The following is a 25,019-nucleotide window of genomic DNA, read 5'->3' as shown; positions in this document are numbered from 1 at the left end:
AATAATCCATCTCATCTATAACCGTATTTGAATCTGTTGCTCGTCGTCAACTCTCTTGCTCAAACTTTGCCATGATATCACAATCTGTTGTGAAGCACATTTTGTCAATACGCTCCATGCAAAAATTCCGTCTGCACGACCACGCCGCACTATATATTTTGTATTGTACATTGAAACACTCACTTAGTTGTTGCATATAAAATATAGATATGAAAAACCCTAAACACGTCATCAACTTTGGACTACATCCCCTCAAGAATTTTCACTCCTCGGTTGAGATCTCTGCCCCTTTGGGAGATGCTACGGTCAAAGCTCCATGCAACCATCATGTTGACATAAACCGCGACATCTCCTCCATGCCCTTGGGATATCGAATCGGTCAATGGCATGTATTATGTCAAAATTTAGATCGCGCTTCTTCTCGATCTTTCCTAGCTTGCTCGTACCTAGCAAGTCATGTCTCCATGGAGGCATGGTGCAACATACAAAAGCAATTCACTTTCTCTCCCATGGCAGCATCCATTATTTTTCTAACCCATTTTCAACCACCACATCTTTGGTCAGTCTATCATCGTCCTTCAGCGACCATAGCATATTGTTGTCTAAATCCACCGTTGGTAGCCATTGTGAAATATGCACTAATGCCTCAGACACCAACCAACCTTCAGTTATGCTACCTTCTACCGGAGCTCGTTGTCGCACAAAGCCTTTCAGGGTTTTCATGAAGTGTTCCAAGAAGAACATCATCACATATGGACAGGTCTAGTGATCTCCACTTCATCTACAAGATACACAAGAAGGTGGATTTATATGGTGAGCATGCTGGTAGTAGGTAGGTATTTCTCAAAGAGACAGACCGTCTCCATTGCTCCCTGCCTTGCGGATTCAATAGAGGATGTCTTAATCTCCTTCTGTGAGATCCATTGCACTAAAGTTGACAACCTGTAAATCGCCCTTTATATTTTTGGAGTAAGACATCTTGCAATTGCGATCGATAGTACAAACTACCACAAACGAGGAAAGATGAACAACGACTACACTCCAAATAGTAAAATATTCAAGCCATTTACAATCCATTCGTAATATAAATTTGACATATCTTACGCCAATCATGGGATTTTTGCCCTTATAATTGGTCATCTTTAGAAAACATAGACCTGAGAGAATGCATCATACTCGTTGGAGTACACATAGACTTGACTATTTGCTTCACAATGCACTCTTCTTTAGTGGAAAAAACCCAAGGAGCGCAAGGTAGCTACAAGCGACCATCAAAACTTGACTGCAGCCAAAGCGCCTCCATCTTGCCTACCTCCTTCAAATGCATTCATGCCCCTACAATATCTCTCTTTCCTATGATCACTACAAGATATAGACCTTATAGCGACGTTTAAAGCGACGAAAATACAAACAACAAAATTTTCCCCCGTCATCGCAAAAAGCATCGTTATTGACGACGCCATAGAATCGTCGCTATAACCGTCGCTATATGCGTCGCATTTCCGACGCATATAGCGACGGTTACAGATAATTTGCGACGCTGATAGCAACGGCAATAGCAATGCGTACAGTAAATTTGCGATGCAAATAGCGACGGTAACAGAGAAAAAAAAAATTTTGTGGCAGGGCAGCAAGCTGCCTTACCACATATAGCACTGTGTGCTGTATGAGAGCCATACAAAATAGTTTCTGCACTGCTTCATACAAAGCGTTTGCAAACAAAAAGAATGTATACTGAAATCATAAAACTGATGGATGAAATAAATACATGATATCACATAAAATGTGATTGGTACAATCATAAAACAATATCACTAATACATAGAAAATGTCTACATAGATCGGGCGACTAAAAACTAAAGGTATGTGAGCTCTAAGGATCCAAGGGCGAGCTACAAATCGTCGTCCCCCGAAAGCTCTTCCCGCTGTAAAGGAGCATCAAACGGATTCTGCAGAAAAAGAAACAACATATCAATCCACCATACAATAATGCATTCAAATATCTCATGGTAACTACGGACAAGAAAGATGAGTGACTTACTGGGCCGCCGCGTCTATACAATCGGTCGATCAATGATCTGAGACCGTGCCTCTCCGTATATCGAGTCTCAAGGCCTTGCGGATAGCGATTTGTAATGGAGTGCTGCAAAGAAAACAAAATGCTAACTGTTAGAAACATGATTGTCAGTACAAAGAATATCTCAAAAAAACAAATAAGCAAAACAAAAGAGAATCTTACAAAGTCCTCCAAATATATCATGTGGCCACCACTCCCAAGATGATGTACCGATCCGGCCTCGATTCGTGCCCTCGCCGCCTCCCGCTGCTGACTCCAACGTCCTGGTGAATTTGTAGCCTCCTTCCTCAGTCGGTGCCAGTCATCTGCATCTAACCACTCGGGCTTTGGAGCCCCACTCTTGATTGCCTTGCGTGCGTCGGATCGTCTATGTGACATGTATGCACACATGCAATCCATCATCCAGCCCATAGAGAATCTATCCACTGCGGCTAGCACCGGGAACTCCTCGTGCAAGGATGCTACTATGTACTCCTTGCTCCCCTCCGGTATGTTCCTCCAATGATCCAGGACGTTGTGCCGAAAAACTTGTTGGCACAACTCCCTCATGCGAGCCATCACCCTCCTCCCCTCATCATTCATGATGATGGCTCCTGACCTGCCATCCACTAGGTATCCATAATCCCTAGGAGTGTGCCTTGTATGGGCCCTCTCCCATCTCCGTCCACGCTCCTGGGCATATCCAGGAGACCCCTGAACATCCGGTGTACCGACGGGGGTACCCTCTCCCGGAGTGCCACACAAAGGGGTGCCACCAGAGGGTGTGCCACCAAAAGGAGTGCCACCAGAGGGGGTGCCACCAAAAGGAGTGCCACCAAAAGGCATGACATCTGCCGACGGCTGCGCAAAAGCCGGAGTAACTGGAGTGGACGTCCCCACAGGTGTGACAAATCCTGGAGGTGACCGAGCTCCAGCTGAACGACGAGACGGAGACACCGCGTCCGTGTCTCCATAGCAGCATCCCCCTGATCCTCCTGCAGTCGCAGTCCCTTCCTCTGGCCCAAGTTGCGAGCATCGAGATCGTCTACTCGAAGCTGAAGCATCTGATCGCGCCGAAGCTGATCTAGTAGAGCGCCCTGACGAAGAACGAGACAGCTCCTAATCTGCTATCTCTCTGAATCTCGCGAGCTGATCTGGAGACATACGTGCCATCATCTCCTGAAACTCCTCATCGCTCATCCCTCGACTCATCCTGAAAATGTCGATACCTGCACAGATAAAAAATAATGTTAGAATAATCAATTTAAACTATACAAAGCACATTAATAAAATCATTTTTGAAAAATCCCTCTTAAAATGCATATCTTATCTACCTTTATGGAAGATCTAAACAACGAATTGAGTAATACAATTCTCCAAGAATGAAGTATTCTATGGTCCCATGTTAATCTCCTGACACAACTCTCCATACACTGGAAGGTCGATAGACATGTCACCACAAAACAACGAGTCTGTCTCGTTCTCAAAAAATTCTACGACTTCTGTATTTCCATCATTGTTAGCCGATGCAGGCTCCAAGCTTGTGGTGGCCTCCACCCCTTGTAATTTCAATCCCTCTATTTGCATATTTTCTTCATCTATGCCTGGAACATCGCTTTGATCGTATACTCTCGCACCTCGAGGAGTTGAAGGTATAACATACCACCATCGAGGTTGTCGGGGATTTGGATAGAAGATTACCCGTTCACAAACACTTACAATGCGTCTTCAAACCATTGTGACATAAACCATGTCGTATTACAATTAGCAAGCAAATTCCTAGTTGCACCTGTTCACAATGGGCCGGCAACACAAAGGTGTCGCGCAAATCCATCCATTTTTTTTCAGAATCTATTTCGAGAAATCCAGATGGACCTCGTCGAACTGTTGCGCCAGCTCCTCCAAGTACCACTTTGAACCACTGCACGTCGAATATTATCATGGAGAAGCTACGGTAATCCACCGTAATAATACTTTGCAAATTCCCAAAATACTCCATCTCATCCACAACCGTGTTCGGATCCGTTGCTCGTCGCCGGCTCTCTTGCTCAAACCTTGCCATGACACCACAGTCCATTGTGGAGCGCATTTTGTCAATACGCTCCACTCGAAAATGCCGTCCGCGCGACCACGCTGCACTATATATTTTGTACTGCACATTGAAACACTCAAATTAGATGTAGCAAGCAAATTTAGATACGACACATTCTAAACCCCTCATTACCTTTGGACTACATCCCCTCGAGAACTCCCACTCCCCCATTGAGACCTCTGTCCCTTTGCTGGATGCTGCGGTCAAGGCTCCATGCAACCATCATGTTGACATAAACCGCGGCATCTCCTCCATGCCTTCGGGATATCGAATCGGTCGGTGACGCGTACTGCGTCGGAATTCAGCTCGTGCTTCCTCTCGATCTTGCCTTGCAATCTGGTACTTGGCGAGCCACGTCTCCATGGAGGCATGGTGCAACATACAAAAGCGATTCACCTTCTCTTCCATTGAGGCATCCATTCTTTTTTCTACCCCATTTCCAACCACCACATCTCCAGTCAGCCTGTCGTCGTCCTTCAGCGTCCATAGCATTTCATTGTCTGGTTCCACCGTTGGTAGCCATTGTGAGATATGCACTAACGCCTCTGACACCAACCAACCTTCCGCCATGCTACCTTCCGGACGAGCTCGTTGTCGCACAAAGCCTTTCAGGGTTTTCATGAAGTGCTCCAGGAAGAACATCCATTGCGTGTGGACAGGTCCAACAATCTCCACTTCATCCACAAGATGCAGAAGAAGGTGAACTTGTATCGTGAGCATGCTAGTGGGCAGGTATTTCTCAAAGAGACAGACCGTCTCAACTGCTCCCCGCCTTGCAGATTCAATAGAGGACGTCTTAATCTCTTTCTGTGAGATCCATTGCACCAAAGTCGACAGCTTGTAAATGGCCCCGCGAATTTCTGGAGTTAGGCATCCCGCGATCGCGATCGGTAGGACAAACTGCCACAAATGAGAAAGCATTAAGAATAATGGTCACTTTTCAAATTTCAAAATGTCCACGCTAATTAAAATCCATTCTGTTCACAAACCTGACATATCTTATGCCAATCATGGGATTTTAGTCCAGAAATCTGGTCATCTTTAGAAAATGCGGACCTGAGAGAATGCATCATACCCATCGGAGTGCGGATAGACTTGATTACTTGCTTCACAATGCGCTCTTCTTTGGTAGACAAAACCCAGGGAGCGCGAGGAAGCTGCACTCCCCTTCAGCACTCGACTGCGGCCAAAGCGCCTCCATCTTACCTACCTCCTTTAAATCCATTCATGACCCTATAGTGTCTCTCTTTCCTGTGATGTGGTCCCATATCAAGCTGCCCACATTTTTAAAAATATGCATGGGATCCAACAAGTGGTTGACCTGTAAGTGGGTCCAATATGGCAACTCGTAGAAAACTGAGAACCACCGCATTCCATTTGGATGTGAATCCGGGTTTACCATTTTCAGCTCGTACCAGCTTGCAGCGTTCATACGTGCTGGAGGTCGTCCAAGAAAACCTTCCCTGAGTTCATGATCCTCCGGCAAGAAAGCGGTGTGTCCTTGATATACCATCTTCTTCATGGTTCGTGACCTTCGGGAGTCTAACTGTGGCCCACACAATGGACATGCATGATAACCTGAGGTAACCAGACCTGCAAGGCGATCCACGACCTAGTGAATACTTGATTGAATGAAATAAAATATAGATATTGCCGGCGAGAACAAAGGTCTGCTCACCTGAGCACTCTCCCAATCCCGGAAAGTCATGCATCGTCCACATGAGAATGGCTCGAATGTTGGCTGACCGCCGACTATCGCGCCTGCTCATATCTTGCACCGTGACCCCCTCCTCCCACAAAATCTTAAGCTCATCGACTAATGGACGAAGATACACGTCCATATTTTTTACTTTGTAGCGGCCCGGGACGAGCAAGCTAAGGATGAGATGTCCTTTCTTCGTAGAAAGCCATGGAGGAATGTTGTAGTTGACAAGCACTATAGGCCACACACTGTAAGAAGTCGAGCGCAGACCGAATGGGTTCACACCATGCATGGCGAGATCGAGCCGAAGATTCCTTGGCTCTCGCACAAAGCCTGGGAAGGTAAAGTCAATGTGGCTCCATGCGCACGAATCTGCTGATATTCGTTGCACTCCATCCGTGGACCTATTCTGCACATGCCACGTTGTCAAGCTTGCCATGGCAGACGTGCGAAACATGTGGTTTATGCGGGGGATGAGCGGAAAGTGTCTGAGGACTTTTTGAGGGATGGTCTGCCCTTGCAAGTCCTGTCGATACCTGTGAGCACCACACTTTGGGCATGTCTCCATAGTCTCGTATTCATCTCGAAACAATATGCAGTCGTTGATACATGCATGGATGTTATTGTAGTCCATGCCAAGCTTCCGTAAAACATGTCGCGCATCATCACGAGACTCAGGCATGGTGTTTGCAGGTGGCAATATATGATATTTCAATAACCTGAAAAAATCATAAAACACCTTGAAAAATCTATCCATGTTTGCAATAATACTGTTTAAAAAAAAACAATGAAGTCTGTGTGCAAGGTACCTGAATAACTCAGTCACACTCGTATCGCTCCAACCATATTTTGCTTGCACACTTAAGAGTGCAAGCAATGTCTTCAACCGAGATACTCGGCACCCATCATATAATGGTATGGATGCTTCCTCTCTAAGCGGGTCAGATGTCTCAACATCCATGGGAATCAATGCATCGATCATTGCCTCCATCTCAGGCTCCAAGATTGTAGGCAAGTCGGGAAGGTTGTCTGTCTCCTTTGGCATTGACGGTATAGATGGGCCTTGCGAGTGGTCGATTGGCTCCTGCAATCCATCCATCGCATGTCCACGAACTCTTCTAATTGGCCGCAAAGGGTGCACTCCCCCTTGGGTTGAGACATCACCCCCCTGGATACAAAATTTACCAACAAGACCCAATCTTATTGTGTATGGTTTTCAATTAGCTTGAGAGTACAATGCATGAAAAATGCTAACTTCAAATTACCGTTTGCTGAAAGTCTGCAATCGCCTGATCAATGATCTCAGATTGAAACTCGCCAAATCGTCGTACGTGTTCTATAGACAATCGGCGTTTTCATCTAATTGCCAACTTGCATTGAGAGCAAGGACATGGGACACGCTGATTAAGATACGACTCGCGGTCTTGAACAATAGGACCTTCTTCGTTTGCCATCTTATCTACATTATAGCAAACAAGGCTTAAATGGATAGCTTTATGGAGATGTACATCAAGTTGCAAGTTGACCATAAACCTTGCATTGTATATAGTAGTCGAGAGATTTTCCGATATTATATCTCGGCCTTGTATCATGCTCAACGATTTGTTTGTCCCGGTAGATAATTTTTTGTTATATCTCGGCTTTGAGTATAAGTAATCCATTTTAAAATTAATGCGCGCCATCTATGAAATTTTATAACTATAGTAATAAAATTTATTTCAATCAATTCTACTCATAGTCATAAGACCTGAGAGAAATTATCCTATACTCAATTTAAGGGTTTCTTCTTCTATAACAATAATTTTGGGTTCATTTTGATGAAGTACGTGGCCGTATGCAAAGCACATTGCATACCATTATCAATACGTATATTATCTTGAATTTCCTTCCCTTCCCTCTCCCTCTCTTTCTCTCCCTCTCCCTCTCTTCCTCTCTTTCTCTCACCCTCTCCCTCTCCCTCTTGTTCTCTTTCTCTCCCTCTCTCATTTCCTCCCTCCCCCTCCCTCTCCCTCTCCCTCTCCCTCCCTCTCCCTCTCCCTCCCTCTTTCTCCCTCTCCCTCTCCCTCGCTCCCTCTCCCTCCCCCTCCCTCTTTCTCTCCCTCTCTCATTTCCTTCCCCTCCCCCTCCCTCTCCCTCTTCCTCTCCCTCTCCCTCTCTTTTTATTTTTCTCCCTCTCCCTCTCTATCTCTCTTTCTCTCTCATTTCCTAAACAAGCAAAAAATAAAGTGATTTAAACATCCTCCAAGCAAAAGGGAGAGGGAGAGATACAATGCACTCTCCCTCTCTTTCTCTTTCTATCCCTCTCTCATTTCCTTCCCCTTCCTCTCCCTCTCACTCTCTTTCTCTCTCATTTCCTCTCCTAAACAAGCAAAAAATAAAGTGATTCAAACATTAAACAAGCAAAAGGGAGAGGGAGGGAGAGAGAGAATGCACTCTCCCTCCTTCTCCCTCTCTTTCTCTTTCTCTCCCTCTCCTATTTCCTCCCCCTCCCTCTCCCTCTCCCTCTATTTCTCTTTCTCTTTCTTTCCCTCTCCCTCTCCCTCTCCCTCTCTTTCTCTCTTACTCTCTCGTTTCCTCTCCTAAACAAGCAAAGAAGAAAGTAATTTAAACATTAAACAAGCAAAAGGGAGAGAGAGAGAGAATGCACTCTCCCTCTCTTTCTCTCCCTCTCCCTCTCTTTCTCTCCCTCTCTCTCCCTCTCCCTCTCCTTCTCTTTCATTTCCTCTCCTAAACAAACAAAAGAGAACGATTTAAACCTTCAACAAGTAAAAGAAAGAGAGAGGGAGACTCACCAATGAGATATGGCGAGCGTGGGCGGCTTCTCTTTGCATTGAGGGCTCCTCCTCTCCTTCACGAACAACGACGGTGGCGGTGGCGGCGGCGGCGACGGCGGCAAGTCTCTTCCTCTTCTTCTCTCACAAAGCCTTGGCTCTCTCCCTCGCTTTCTCCCTCGCTCTCGCTCTCAAAAGGCGAAGAAAACAAAATGAAAACGGCGCTCTGGTTTCGGCCGCGCTTTTTTTCCCTGCGGCGTCGCAATTGGCGTCGCTATATGCGTCGCGGCAATTGGCGTCGCTATATGCGTCGCAACGCATATAGCGACGCCAATTGCGACGCATATAGCGACGCCAATTGCGACGCCTATAGCGACGCCGATATCCGCTGTCGCTAATCACCGTCGCTATTGCCCCATTCCCTTGTAGTGGATGTGGTCCCATAGTAAGCTGCCCACGTTCTTGAAAATATGCATGGGATCCAACAAGTGGTTGATCTGTAAGTGGGTCCAATACGACAACTCGTAGAAAGTTGAGAATCGTCGCATTCTGTTTGGATGTGACTCTGTGTAGACCATTTTCAACTCGTACCAGCTTTGGACATTTATACGTGTTGGAGGTTGTCCAAGAAAACCTTCTCTGAGTTCATGACCCTCTTGCAAGAAAGCAGCGTGTCCTTGATATACCATCTTCTTCATGGTTTGTGACCTTCAGGAGTCTAACTGTGGGCCACACAATGGACATGTATGATAATCTGAGGTAACCAGACCTATCCCAACACCTCTATCCAGTGAATACAAACTTGAACGAGCTATGATAGATATTACCAATGAGAATGAAAGCCTACTTACCTGAGCACTCTCCGAATCTCGAAAATTCATGCATGGTCCACATGAGAATGGCTTGAATATTGGCGAGCTGTCGACCATCCTGCTTGCTCATATCTTCCATGGTGACCCCCTCCTCCCATAAAATCTTAAGCTCATCCACTAATGGATGAAGATACACATCCATATTTTTGAATTTGTAGCGGTTGGGAATGAGCAAGCTAAGGATGAGATGTTCTTCCTTTATAGAAATCCATGGAGAGATATTGTAGTTGACAAGGACTATAGGCCACACACTGTAAGAAGTTGAGCGCAGACCAAATGGGATCATGCCATCCATAGCAAGATCGAGCCAAAGATTCCTTAGCTCTCACGAAAAGCCTAGAAAGGTAGAATCAATGCGGCTCCATGTGCGTGAAACCACTAATATTCGTTAAAATCCATCTGTGGATCTATTCTTCGCATGCCACATTGTCAAGGTCACCATGTTGGACGTATGAAACATGTGGTTTATGTGGGGGATAAGTGGAAAGTGTCTAATAACTTTTGAGGGATTGTTTGCCCTTGCAAGTCCTTTTGATACCTCTAAGCACCACACTTTGGACATGTCTCCATAGTCTTGTATTCTCCTTGAAATAGTATGCAATCCTTGATACATGCATGGATGCTGTTGTAGTCCATGCCAAGCTTTCATAAAACATATCGCACATCATCACAAGAATTAGGCATTGTATTTGCAAGTGGTAATATATGATACTTTAGTAACCTGAAAAAAATCATAAAACACCTTGAAAAAGCACAAACGTTTTTTATGATAGTGCCAAAAGAAATCAAAGAAGCGTACATACAAGGTACATGAACAACTCGGTCACACTTGAATCACTCCACCTATATTTTTCTTGCACACTTAGGAGTGCAAGCAGTGTCTTTAGGTGAGATACTCGGCATCCATCATATAATGGTATGGATGCTTCCTCTCTACTAAGCGGATCAGATGTCTCGTCATCCATGGGCATCAATCATCGATCATTGCCTCCATCTCAGGCTCCAAGATTGTAGGCAAGTTTGAAAGACTGTCTGTCTCCTCTAGTATTGACGGTATAGATTAGATAGTACCTTCCAAGTGGTGCATTGGCTCAGGCACTCCATCCATCACACTTCCACGAACTCTTCTAACTGGCCGCAAAGGGTGCACTCCTCCTTGGGACAAGTCGTCACCTCCCTAGATAGAAAATTTTACAGTCACACCCAATGTTTTTGTATATGATATTCAGTAAGTTTGCAAATACAATGCATAATTGATATACACTTTCTTACCATTTGCTCAAAATTTGAGATCGCCTGATCAATGATCTCTAACTTGCCGAAGCGTTGTACGTGTTCTATAGACAATCCACATTTTCGTCTAATTGCCAGCTTACATTGAGAGCAAGGACATGGGACATGCTGATTAAGATACGCCTCGTGATCTTGAACATCACGACCTTCATCGTTCTCCGTTTGGTCTATGTTACGATAAACAATTTTTTTTTAAATCATTCTTTTTTTCTTTCTTAAATTGTTTGAGAATAGATTTTTTCTCTTGTAACTCAACAAAATTAACATATGTAAAGTCTCCACCCATCCACAAATTAACGTATGTCGGAGTGTGTTTTCCATCTTGTGGTATTGTACTAGACCTCACCCGACCTCACCACCACAATGCAATAAGTTTGCAAATACAATGCATAATTGATATACACTTTCTTACCATTTGCTCAAAATTTGAGATCGCCTGATCAATGATCTCTAACTTGCCGAAGCGTTGTACGTGTTCTATAGACAATCCACATTTTCGTCTAATTGCCAGCTTACATTGAGAGCAAGGACATGGGACATGCTGATTAAGATACGCCTCGTGATCTTGAACATCACGACCTTCATCGTTCTCCGTTTGGTCTATGTTACGATAAACAATTTTTTTTTAAATCATTCTTTTTTTCTTTCTTAAATTGTTTGAGAATAGATTTTTTCTCTTGTAACTCAACAAAATTAACATATGTAAAGTCTCCACCCATCCACAAATTAATGTATGTCGGAGTGTGTTTTCCATCTTGTGGTATTGTACTAGACCTCACCCAACCTCACCACCACCACCACCACCACCACCACCACTACTACTACTACTACTATTACTTGTTAAATACATGGATTTAGAGCATGGCAAGAGCTATGGAAGATGAAAGATGATGACAAGCATCATGTTGACATAGACAAGGAGAGACCAACTGTTACACAAGTGAATTAGGTTCCAAGATGGAAGCTTGGACTCATAAAGACAATCTTGTATAATGGACTGACAAAGACAAGACACTAAAATGAAAGTACAAAGCATCATGACATTGTATTCATTCTATATATCAAAAGTGGTAGTCAAGTACAATGCTTTATAGTTATTGGATGGGTGCAGTTTTCCCTTTTTGTGCATATGGGATTCCTGCAGCCTGCATGTCTTCATCCCAAACTTTTTCATACAAAGAGGCTACATTATGTGTGATTGCGAATATCTGAACACCCCTCCTCAATCACAACCAGAAAGTACAAAGTGTGTAGAGGCTTTAGTAAAAGTAACACGTGCAAAGTGTGGGCACACCATAAACATGGCAAACACCAGGGGTTCTCGCACAAAAGGCTAAATGTGGGTACCACAAACATGATGGTCATCCAGAGGCTCTAGTAGGGGCCTTACAAAGGCTATAGTACAGGGCTACATGAGGAGTTTACGAGTTTATGATAAAGACATTTGGGCTAGGCAAAACAAGGCTTAAAAAGCCAGTAAAAAATAAGATCAAGGACCGTGAGGCCCTTGCGGTTTTTAGCAATTCTTTTGAATAGATCTTCGATTCATTGTAGTTCTTCTTGTCTAGCTTCCTATATTTGTACTTCACTTTCTTTGCCACTCCAAAGTCTTCATGATTTTTTTTCTCCTTATTCTTATTCTTGTTCTTTTGGTCCTCTTAATTTGCTTCATTGACTTTGCTTGCAATAGTTGCATCAGTCTTTATGTCCATGTTCCCCTCAAGAAAATGTATCACTGTCTTTGAGACAGCAGAAATGTCTTCAAAATCTTCAAATAAATTCATCAATTTCTCTTCAAAACAAGTAAATCCATCCATCCCTGCAAGCGGAATAAAGAAATCTTCCATGTAGTTGAATTGAGCAACAAGAGTAATGTTACTCTTCATGAGAAGCATCTTCATAAAAGACTTGATTTTGGTTATTCCCATGATGGAAATTAGCTTCAAATGACTGAGAATAACCAGTAATGAGTTGATCTTTGTATGTGTCAAAATACACAAGAAATGGCAGTGAAGTGTCAAAAGATACTAGTTTGAAATTGGATGTTTGTTGCTTGAGTTTGACTTGAAGGAAAAATGAGCTTGAAGGTAAGTGGCTATGGCTGTCCTGTCAAAATAGGGACCAGTAAAACTGGTAAATGAGCTCCCACGAGCTCCACAAGTCAAATTTACTCAAACCCTTTAAGATGGAGAACCCTCACTAATGGATCTAATCCCACATAAGGGGTTTTGTACTCATTTTTTCGGAGTTGAAAGATCTAAGCCTTCAAAGTGGTCACTATCAAAATTGCACCCAGATTTGGGAGAATGTGAATTCCAGGCATGGTGTGTATCAATCTCATGGATTTTTTTGCCAAGAAGTTGCGCCTTGACCTGAAGAACAACTCTTGAGAAGAAATATTGAAGAGATATGGCCTGGTTGATGAGATATGTCTGCTCCAATAGAGGTAGGTAGGTGCTATTCCCACAGACACAGTTGTGGCAGCGACTCTGAAAATTGGAAATACTGAAGCTACAGTTGCCCAATCTCAATGATTGAGGAGCCAAGGAGGAGCTCTGGAAGTAGTGAAACACTTCTCTAGAAGGAAGTTCAGAGATATTTGGCGTGTGGAGAGAGATGTAAAAGCTTCAAGCTGACAAGGTGCTGTTGGCTATGGTTGCCATGGAAGCTTCATTGAAGGTAGGAATGCAAATGAAGTTGGAGATAGGGTCCAGTACTCAAACTGAGTTGAGAAAAGATGGAAAGGAGCTGAGAGGAGTGAAATGAGAGTTGGGCCATGCTTAGTTGAGCTCTGATACCATATTAAATACATGGATCTAGAGCATGGCAGGAGCTTTGGAGGATGGAAGATGAAGACAAGAATCATATTAACATAGACAAGGAGAGACCAACTGTTCCACAAATGAATTAGGTTCTAAGATGGAAGCTTGGACTCATAAATACAATCTTGTGTAATGGACTGAAAAAGACAATACACTTAACTAGAAGTACAAAGTATCATGACATTGTATTCATTCTACATATCAAAAGTGGTAGTCAAGTACAATGCTTTATAGTTGTTGGATGGGTACAGTTTTCCCTTTTTGTGCATATGGGATTCCTGAAGTAGCCTACATGTCTTCATCCCAAAATGCCTCATACAAAGAGGCTACATTATGTGTGATTGCTAATATCTCAACACTACTACTACTACTACTCCTGCTGTTGCTGCTACTACTACTGCTATTACTACTGCTACTACTACTACTACTACTACTACTACTACTGCTGCTGCTGCTGCTACTGCTGCTGCTGCTGCTGCTGCTACTACTGCTCCTGCTCTTGCTCCTGCTGCTCCTGCTGCTCCTGCTGTTGCTGCTACTGCTACTGCTACTGCTACTCCTACTCCTACTGCTACTACTACTATTACTACTACTACAAACAAGAAAACTACTACCACTACCACTACCACTACCACCACTATGAAGACTATGACCATGACTATGATTACCACAACAACAACAAATAAGAAAAGAAAAAAATTAAACAATGACTACCACAACAACAACAAACAGGAAAAGAAGAAATTAAACAACTACCACTACCACTACCACTACCACCACCACCACCACCACCACCACCACCACCACTATGACTACCACAACAATAACAAACAAGAAAAAAAGAAAAGAAGAAATAAAACAACAAAAACAACAAAAACTACTACTACTACTACTACCACTACTACTACAAAAAACAAGAAAAGAATAAATTAAAGAACTACTACTACTACCATTACTACTACTATAAATATGAAAATAAGAAATTAAAGAACTAGTACTACTACTACTACAAACAAGAAAAGAAGAAATTAAAGAACATGATATTACCCTCTCTTTGTTTTTTATTCATTCATTCTCCTCTCTCTCTTTCTCTACTATGTTTAATGTTTTTTTCCTCTCTCTCTCGTTCTTTCTTTCTTTTTCTCTCTTCCTCTTCCTCTCCCTCTCTCATTTCCTCTCTTTCTCTCTCAATGCACATGATTTTTAACAAAAACAAGCAAAATAAAAGGAGAAAAAACTTCCTCCTCTTCTAGTGCGCAGATCGGTTGCCGTATGCACGCGTAGTGAGCGTCAGAAGGTCCCCAAGAACAAAAGAACTCTACTTTTTGCACACAAATCAATGTAAAAAGCTTACACAACATGAACAAGAGACCAATTGGGTGCAATCTCCCCCCATGCCTTGTGTGAGCACTCCACAAAGCATGCATTTCATATATTAATTATCTTCAAGCTCAAATAATAGCCCAAATTACAAAATAGCACGCTTTAGCTTTTGAGGTTGCTTTTTTGCCAATAAAGAATTAAAGCTAATGGGAACCCAAGAAGTCAGGTGTACCCAAATACAATGTCCAATACAAATATATAAATCGTGCGCCCATGCGCATACAAAAATAATAAATAAATATCAAGCGCTTTGATAAATAAGCGCGACAAAATATAGGCGCCATGCCTAAGATACGTGCCCATCAAAATATTGACGATAATTTGAATACACTCTATCCTCCAATGCTTTCCACTGCCACCGCCGCTATCTCTACACATCAACTAAAGCATTCACAATTGTTAGTAAAATAATACAATTAAACCGACAAAAGTGAATACCTAGTAGTCTTCAGCTACATAAATAAATTGGTTAGAAATCAATCCTAACCTTAATTTATCACGAGTGCGCACTCTAAACTCATAAACGTTTATTAATTAAATATGTATTTTGCGGAATCACCCACTATGGAATCACCCATGTACACATAAAATTAATAAAATGCTCGAAAAGGATAGGCGTCCCCATCGACTTCTCACACAAAAAATCCACTTTGTGTATGAGCCCCAATAATAAAATCTTACAGAATCCACCGTAAAACCTCACGGAATCCACCGTGGCTAACAGATAGCAATTGTCCACCGTAAAACCTCACGGATAGCAATTGTCCTCACGGATAGCAATTGTCCTCAATTGCTATTAGCTCAATGTGGAGCTAACAGAGTGGGGAAAGCATTTAAGTCTCTAGCATGCATCCATTGGGTCTCTTCAACAAGATGGTTTTTAAACTTGACCAAATATCTAGAATATCTACGGCCAGTTCTAGTGGTCATAAAGTTAGTATCTATAATAGTTTCAGGCTCAAGGATTTCAGTCTCATCATCTAGTAAAGGATGGTTTTCATAGACAGGGTATACAGGTAGTTGGCCTCTAAAGGGTCGTAATAAACTAATATGGAAGGTGTTGTGGATTTTCCAATGTTGTGGTAGTTTTAGTTTAAATGCATTGTCATTAGCTTTGTGTATGATCTTGAATGGTCCATAGAATCTAGGTGCTAATTTCACAAGTGGGTGTTTATCTACACTTTGTAATCTACGTTTTTCTATTCGTAACCAAACATAATCATCAACTTTAAAATTCATAGCCTGTCTTTTCTTATTTGCTTGTTTTGTATATGATTGTTGGGCTTTGGCAATCATATCTTTAACTTCATCAAAGATAGTAGCATGCATGTTAGCAATATTATCAACAGTTTAAATTTTGTTTGATAATGATGCAACAAGTGTAGGCAATCTATATCCATAAATAACTTCAAATTGTGCTTTCTTTGTAGCTGTATGCGGTGTATTGTTATATGTAAACTAAAGTAAATGTAGATGCGTATCCCATGTGTGTGGTTTTGAAATAGTGTAAGCACGTAAAAGATCTAAAATAGTACTGGTAGTAGCTTCTGTTTGACCGTTTGTTTCAGGATGAAATGCAGATGAAAAATCAATCTTTGTTCCTAAGTTAGCAAACAAAGTAATCCAAAAATTATTACAAAATCTAGAATCACGATAAGAAATAATAACTTTTGGTAAACTAGGATTAGTAAACACAGTTTTCAAAAATAATTGAGCAGCTTGAGATGCAATTAAAGTTTTCTTGCATGGAATGAAATATGCTTGTTTGCTAAACCTATCTACAATAGTCCAAATCATATCATGGTTAGCTTTAGTGTTAGGTAAACCAGTGATAAAATCCATTGAAATTTGTTCCCCTGGTCGTGATGGAATAGATAGTGGCATTAGTAAACCATATTGTTTACCATGGTGTCTTTTAACTCATTGACAAACTAAACATTCAGATACAAAGTTAGATACATCAGTGTCCATATATGGCCAATAAAAATCTTCAGTCAATGTACACAAAGTCGATATAATACCTCTATGACATTGATATGGAGGACAATGAATCTCGTTCAAAATGTAAAAATTCCGAATGGATAATTTCTTTTTATATGAAAGCAAAATTTTTTCCCCTCTCCTCCAGCCCGACAGTCGAGCTAGAGGAAGATAGGGATTAGTAAGTGGGCAAGCTCCTTGCTGGAGCTTGCCAAGGGCATTAACACATGCCCATCGACACGTTGAGGGGGGAGAATTTCCTCCCCTCCCCTATAAAATTAGGGGTGGGCGGCAGAGATAGGGGAGGCTACAAGGGAGGAGAGGACGAAGCCTTGGCGCTGTTGGGTTGCTGCCGAGCTGTAGGAGGGAGGACAAAGATGAGGACGATGCTGCCTGATGCTGTCGAGCTACCGCTGCCGCCTGCCGCCTCTATCCTCTCTCCCCACATGCGCCATCACCGCCGCCTGCAGACTACCCCCCCACGTGGCTATAGAAGCTTCAAGAAGCTTCTAAGGGGGGCCCCTCAAGCCCCCTTTCCTATACCTTAGAATCCTTTCACCCCGGGTTTTTAAACCCTCAAGCCCCCCTTCCTATACCCTTCCCTTACCCTTTCACCCCCTCCCGATTTTACCCCCTTAAAAATCCTTTCACCCCGCCCATTAAACCCTTAACCCCTTCCCATGGGCCATTAAACCCCCACACCCCTCGGCCTCATAACCCACAAATTCTCCCCCGTGCCTAAATCTATAAGTCCCTTCTTGTATTTGAAACCCCGTGTTTCACCCCCCCCTCATATTCCTTTTTTTTTCTTAACACACCCCCTAAGCTCTTTCTAACCCCGTGTCCCCTTTTCCTTACACACCCTTTTCCCTCTCCCCCGTGCTATAAGACTTCACCCCTCACCTTTCCCCTATCACTTCGAGTTAAAATCCCTAAAACCTTTACTACTTCGTGTCCTAAAACCTCTCTAAAAATCCCCCTTCCTATACCTTCTACCCCAAGCCCAAAGTTCTCCCAAGGTTCATATGGTTGCGAAGCGACACTCACCCATAACCTTTTTACCGTGTATATACCCTATAGGGCATTCTTAGGCTTTATAAACCTTTCCCTCTCCAAAGAAGCTAAGACCCTAAAGGTCTTATTATATCTTCTCGTGGTCAATCCTTTAAACGGCTCCTTGCCTCGAAAGAGAGATGGTGGAACTCCAAAAAGAAGAGTAAAAGCTGCCTTCACGTTTGAAGGATTACAACTGCGATGCCGCCTAAGAAAGTCCAAGGAGTAGCTGTGGGAGGGTCATCTCCCGGTATCCATGTGGATATCTCACCCCAAAACTAGGTTTTTCCTTCTTGGTTTTATATCGGTTTTAATTCAATCATGCAAGATGAATTGTTAGGGATAAGATATATTTTGTCCTAGTTATTTACGATGAAGGAGTTTAGTTTAATTGAACATGCAAAAATGATAATGTATAAAACATAGTTTCCTTCAAATAGCATCATGCATTGAAATGAATTACGAGCAAGATTATCTACCTACTATAGTAGTATATATCGGTTAAATCTTGAAGGTATAAAAACTGCATCTTGCACCATTAGCCCCTATTCTTTTTTGCAACTAATCATCATAGAAGATGAAATTCATGAAAGGTTTCTTACGTTGCTTGAACTCTAGGAAGTTATCATTGCTAACTGCATATCTTAGCAAGGAAAAGATTGTTATTTGGTATGAGTTTCGTTCGCAAGGAAAAAGGAAGATTAATTGAATTTACCTAACCCCAAAGCAATAAAGTTTAGGACTGAAAAATCAATTGTCACAAGGATAACAAATCGTGCAAGGTGATCTCAATATTACCTTCTAAAAGTTAACCGAATTAATGTAAACTTAGAAATACCTATGCTGCAAAATATGACTTGGAAATGATTTCAAAACCAAGAAACGTTATACCTTAAATACTTGCCTACCTTCCTTGATTTTAGGGTCAATAAATTGTAAATAAAAAAGAACTAGGGTTTGTCCCTGAGGTTCTTAAAAAGAGATCCTAGGTCTGACAAGCATCAACTTAAAGAAACTAAAATGGATTGTTTCATTGTATATTACGATGCAGGACTTGCACAGTAAGTACGAAGTCATATGGTCTTGTGATTGATTCACAAGAAGGAAGGTTAAATACCCTTAGCAAGGATGGCGGATCCTTACGCAAGCTATCTTGCAAAAGGATGTATTCTTTGATATCCTTCTAAATAAGGAAAGTTAAAAACCGGAAACAAAAGTATCCAATGAACTTTAGGGTTGACCAAGTTGGGTTAATAGGGTACGCCCTAACCGAGAATATAAGGGACCTTGCCCAGTTGCAAGACACCCTGGAATGAGTTGCTGATGCATTCGAAAGGAAAGAATCATTCCTTAGCAGTTTGCCAACAACAAGATCGGTTAATGGAAGTGTTTGTGCTTGCTAGAGATTTTAGAGCCCTGTTTGATTTATGAATTACAAATTAAATAAATATCTATACTTCAGGTTGAAGGCCTGAAGGGAGAGGCAGCTTCAGTTACCCCCGATTGCCTGCCTGACCCTAACCAAGGGGGTTGTTGACCGCGCCGAGAACGTGGACCGAACTCGCCGTGAGAGGTCTCTCCATTGAGCTCTACTTGGACCAGGAGGACACTTGGGTGCCAGGGGGGCTCTAGCCGTAGATCCCTCACCTTCCGGTGTCGAAGGGTTTATGAAAGCAATGTCGCGTCTTCAGAAGACTTTGATAAATTTCTGGATAGAAGATCAGCAAAGATGCGAAGATGAAAAAAATCTTTGTACAAAGCTGTTGTCACTATTTTAACAGTGACCAGTTGAGCTAGTAGCCCTTTTCCAGTCTGTAAGAGACACAAAACAAAACTTTGTAGCAACAAATAAGGTGAAATCAGTGAATGTTCCAAGTAGTTTGTTCATGACTGAATATGTAGTAGATAACACCAAATGCAGAGCCTGTTATAGCAAACAATACCATACATAAGCTACTGCATGGGACCAGCTAGTTTACAGCCTGGAGTGTTGGAAATAGTATACGGTTGATAGGCACAAAGCCTTTTATACTGTAAATAGAGTATTGACTGACAAAGTAGGACTACAATCGTCACGTTCATATCATCCAACTCAGCTCTGAATGCTTTGTAACCTCTCCATGCACCTTTCCTGTTTGCTGAAAAAGATGGCATTGCTCCAGCAGCTTCATCTCTCCTATCGTAACTTCAATAGGTACTCTTGTGTCAAATCTATGCACATAGCAGAGATCGATACAGTCCACACCCAATCTCTTCAAGCTTGGCTCACAGCAGGCACGAACATATATGGGATCACCTCTGAATGTTCGCTGTCCATTTTCTATAGTGATTCCAAATATTGTAGCCAATTGGACTTTGTCTCGTATTCCCTTAAGTGCTTTGCCTAGAAGGATTTCATTGAGATGTGGTCCATAGACATCCGAGGTGTCGAGGAAGGTGACGCCCAGCTCTGTGACTGTGTAGTGGATGAGGTCGTTCATGTCCTGCTCGGGCTTGGGGGGTCGTATGAGAAGGACATGCCCATGCAATCAAGCACCTGGGCAAACACTTCCAGGCCCTGTGACCGGAGCTTGATACAAGGCACCGCTGGGAGGGAGGTTGCCATAGCTCTCTCGCTACTACTCCTCTCCCACAGCAACGTTCGATTGCTTCCTCCAATCCATAGCAGCATTTGCTTTTACCAATCCCCTCTCCCTCAGCTGTCAAAGCATACTATTCATCAAAGTCGCTGAACAAACGAATCCCCCTTTTCAACCAGTAAAACGGCTGCTTATCCTGTCGTCACAGCAATGAAGTAAAATATCTCTTCTTTTCTTTCGTCCAGCTCCTCTGTTCTTCCCTCGTCATCGACTGCAATGTTTTCTTCAAATTTTTCTAGTCATCCTCCTCGTTCCCTACAGAAAATCACAACTCTTCGTCCTCCGCATCATGTTCAGCAAGGACCCTTCCAAAATTACGGTAAGCGCCTCTCTGTTCTCCTCCGTATTCCTCTGCTCCTTAGCATTAGCCACCACTCTGAATTTTTCCCTGTGCCCCCTTTCCTTGTCATTTTCTTCCGCCTCCCACTTCAGATCATTACAGCCTCGTGGCCATGATCTCCCCCTTCAGCTGCAGAGTACCATCCCTTTTTCTCTTATGTTCCAGTAATCATCTCCTTTCGGGCTCTCTCCTTCTTGCTTTTCCCTCCCTCTTTAGCTTTTGCAATCCCCTCATTAGCCTCCTCCTTCCATGTTTTCTTTTTCCCTTCCGTTTCTCCTCAAATTAGCTTCCCTCTAGAACCAGAAAAGCACCCCTCTAAGGAAAAGTAGCCCCAAAGTAGCCACGTGCTGTAATGCCAAAGAACCTCAATCGAAAGTGTTCCCACTCGGAAGAAAACATCCCATGACCATGAAAGAGACATTTGAAATCGAAACTGCCTTCAAATCTAGTCGTTCAGGTGTTGCAATCACAATTTCAGCATCACATGAGCTTAACCCTTCAATTTGATGCAGAACAGAAGTCTGTGTGTGTAAGCATATTGAATGCATGCCAAAGGTTAGCTTTAAGAGTTTACAAACTTTTCTGATTTGTAAAGTCCGCTCAGCTGAGTACACGAGCAATAGTGCTGATGGATTTTGGCAAGCAGTGGTTCCAGACCTCTTTGCAGCAACATGTATAGCAACTGCCAATGCATACACTGCTTCATAAGGCATTCCAGTCACTTTTCCAATAGCCAATGCATCTGCACACAAATATGTTTCAAAATCAGTGCCTCCAGTTGTGCTCCTTGTCCCATGCTTCTCATAGCACGTTTCAATGCTTGGCCTCCTTTCCAACTCCTAGATGTGGAGGTTTGGTATCATTAGGTATTTTTGATGTAGCTAGAGAAGGAGAAGACAAAGTCCTGAACGAATACGTGTAACACGTTCACCAGCATCAGTTGTGCTTTCCACTTGACCTTTCTCAACATAGGCTGAAAGCATCTCATCATGTTCTCCACTATGCCTCCAACTCCTCCCCACTATACTCATACGCAGAAAATAAATGTAAACACAACAACTAAGTATGTACAAAGTATCAAATCACACACACAACTTTTGGGTGGTTTCACACCTCGAATGCACAGCAATACGACATCCACCCCCTCTAATCCTGCGCATCCTCCGGATGGGCCAACTGCCCATGATCATTATCATCAAGATCCACAAACAGATCAATCTCTTCATTATGCATTTCCGGTAGATCAACAAGATTATCTGTCATATCATCTGTCTCTTCCATTGGAGTTTCTTGTCGTTGCTCTTCTCTTGAAAATTCTTCCGATGCATAATCCTCATCATTTCTTTTCTTGAAAATCTTGATTCTTTTTCCAGCAATAGGCACTCTAAGCACTGTCCCATCCAATTCAGTCAGCTCATATGTTGAATTATCAAAGACATGTCTGACTATGTATGGCCCAAACCATCTTTTCACCATCTTCCGAAGTGCAGTATGCTGATTTTCAAGGCTGTTATCAAAGACCAATACCCAATCTCCCTCTTCTATTACTCTAGGCCTCAAGCGATGCCTGCTGTCAAACCTGTCCTTATTCCTTAGTCTAGCAACCTTCAACCTGTCAATAGCTAGCTGAATATCCTCTAGTCTCCTCTCCAACTGTCGAATCCGAAGAGCTAAGAGCTCCTCTCTCGTCCAATCCTCCTGCCAAGGTAAAACTAACCAAGTCAAAGCACAAGTCTCAGTCGGCATAACCGGTTTCTGACCATACATCAACTCTGCAGGCATATATCCTGTGGTAACACTATGAGTCGTACCATCAGCCCACAAAGCAAATGGTAGAAGTCTCAGCCATTCTCCAATCCATCCTCTGCATGCTTTGGCTAATGCTTTCACTATCGGCGAATGCCCTCTTTCACTCTTTCCATTTCCCTCTGGATTGTATGCTGTTGTTAGAGCCAACTTAATTCCTAGTTGAGAGAAAAACTCCCTAGCTTCATTTGCATCCAATTCACCACGATCCGCAGTGATCTTACCCACACAACCATACCTGCAGAAAATTTCCTCCAATAAGAATTTACACACTGCACTAGTGGTCTTTGTTCTCAAAGATCTGCCCTCAACATGATTGGTAAGATCCTCTCTAGCCAAAACAATGTACCTCATCTGCCATAGACCCATAGGCATGGTAACCAAATCAACTACCCACTTATAATGAATGTTGAGATATCGAGCTCCACTCGTGATACGCCAGGGTGACCGTTGTGTATTTATGTCACCGACTTGTCAGTTGCAGATGCGGTTGGTACACCGCCCCTGAATAATAGCTACATGATAGCTATCCTTATCTACTCTAGTTCGTGGCTCAGTTAGTATGCCACCTTAGTTAGTTGAGTTTGGTTTGAGACCCATATCTAGGGTTCTTCTATTTCTTTGTACTTGAGTTCTTTTGGCTTACACAACTAAGAAGAGGAAAACTGTTTTCAGCCTCCACCCTTGTGTGTCTTCCCCCATTGTGCAAGCAAGAAAGCTTCAAGCGAGACTCCTTCCTTCTCTCCCACAATCTTGACATGGTATCAGAGCCTTGTTCGTGGTAAGGAGCTCAAGAAAGCAAGCCAAGCTCGCGGTGGTCTGGTAAGAGGAGCAGTGTTGCTTTCATTTTCTGTTTTTGGGAGCAGATCTCTGCAGGTAGCACAGCCGAAAATTGCAGGAGTGCATTGTCTCAGGCTGAGATGCCCTTCGCGGTGAAGCAAGAGGGCAGTATATGTTGCGGGAAAGGGATTTAGCCCTTGGCGACCTTGTTTTTTTGATTTGAGGCCATTTCGGGGCCTGTTTTGCAGACGGAAGTTTTCTGCACGCACTCAGGAAAAGGCTCAGTTTTATGCTGTGCAGCCACTGTTCTACAGGTCGGTGAAAAGTTACTGTAGAAATTGCATCGTATGCTTGTGCGCAGAGACATTGGGAGTTTCAAAATCATCCTTGGTTCTTGTTTATGCAAAATCGTCACTAGGAAGTGACTGTGTGGTCAAATACCACTTTCGCCAGTTTTGCAGATTTGCCCTTGTGAGGGTGAAGCTGTGTTTTTTTTGCAGTGACAGAATTTCTTGCAGTATTCTGTAATGGCGTCTGATTCTCTTTCACAGATTGTCACTGAAAAGCTTGACAAGAACAACTTCCAAGCATGGAAGTTTAGAATGACAAATTTCCTTATGGGAAAAGGATATTGGGAATTTGTTGCAGGAAATGAAGAAGAACCAGTTCTTCCTGATGTTCCCAATCAACAACAAATGCAGGCATTTAAAACATGGCATGAGAGAGCCAGGAAAGTTATGTACTGGCTGTCTATCAGCATTTCAGACTCTATGATTGTGCATATTCAGGATGCAAGTACGCCAAAGGAGGCATGGGATACTTTGTCAAAAATGTATAGCACAAATACGCAAGCCAAGAAAATGCAGCTCAAGCAAGAGTTGCACAATGTGCAAAGAGAAAATATGAGCATCAACGACTACCACATGAAGGTGAAGAAGATTGCAGATGCACTTACTTCCATTGGGTCGCCAGTGGAAGATGATGATTTAGTTTCCGTGACCTTGAATGGTCTAGGAAAGGATTATGCACAGTTTCGGACATCCATTTCAGTTCGTGAAAGATTTCCTGATTTTGAGGAGTTGATTGCTCTTCTAATTTCTGAGGAGCAGAGAAATGGTGGTGCATCTTCTTCAGGAGGAACTTCAAAAGAAGCTGTCTTCTACTCAAATGCTGGAAGAGGTAGAGGCAGAGGTAGAGGAGGCCGATTTGGAGGCCGTGGTAGAAATCAGAATATGCAGCAAACTCAAGAAAACCAGTCCTATGGAGGAGGACGTGGTAACTCTAGAGGCAGGGGGAGCCAAAGAGGTCGTGGTGGATGGCAGAGAGGCCAAAATGCAAACAGTAATGTTGAATGCTACTATTGTGGTAAAATGGGTCATATGGCTAAAGACTGCTATAAAAAGCAGAATGACATCATGAATGGAAAACTG

General features: G+C 42.8%; 1 pseudogene; it reads right to left on the bottom strand.

Moving 5' to 3' along the window:
* Window positions 1–20,102: 20,102 nt before the first annotated feature.
* LOC148014726 (IN2-2 protein pseudogene) lies at window positions 20,103–20,504 on the bottom strand (annotated as a pseudogene).
* Between the last annotated feature and the right edge of the window lie 4,515 nt (window positions 20,505–25,019).

The sequence above is a fragment of the Lygodium microphyllum genome, chromosome 25 (genome assembly GCF_053477565.2).
Source record: "Lygodium microphyllum isolate KBCC chromosome 25, Lygodium_microphyllum_v1.1.10, whole genome shotgun sequence".
Taxonomy (NCBI): Eukaryota; Viridiplantae; Streptophyta; class Polypodiopsida; order Schizaeales; family Lygodiaceae; genus Lygodium; species Lygodium microphyllum.
This window is presented reverse-complemented; position numbering and strand designations above follow the sequence as displayed.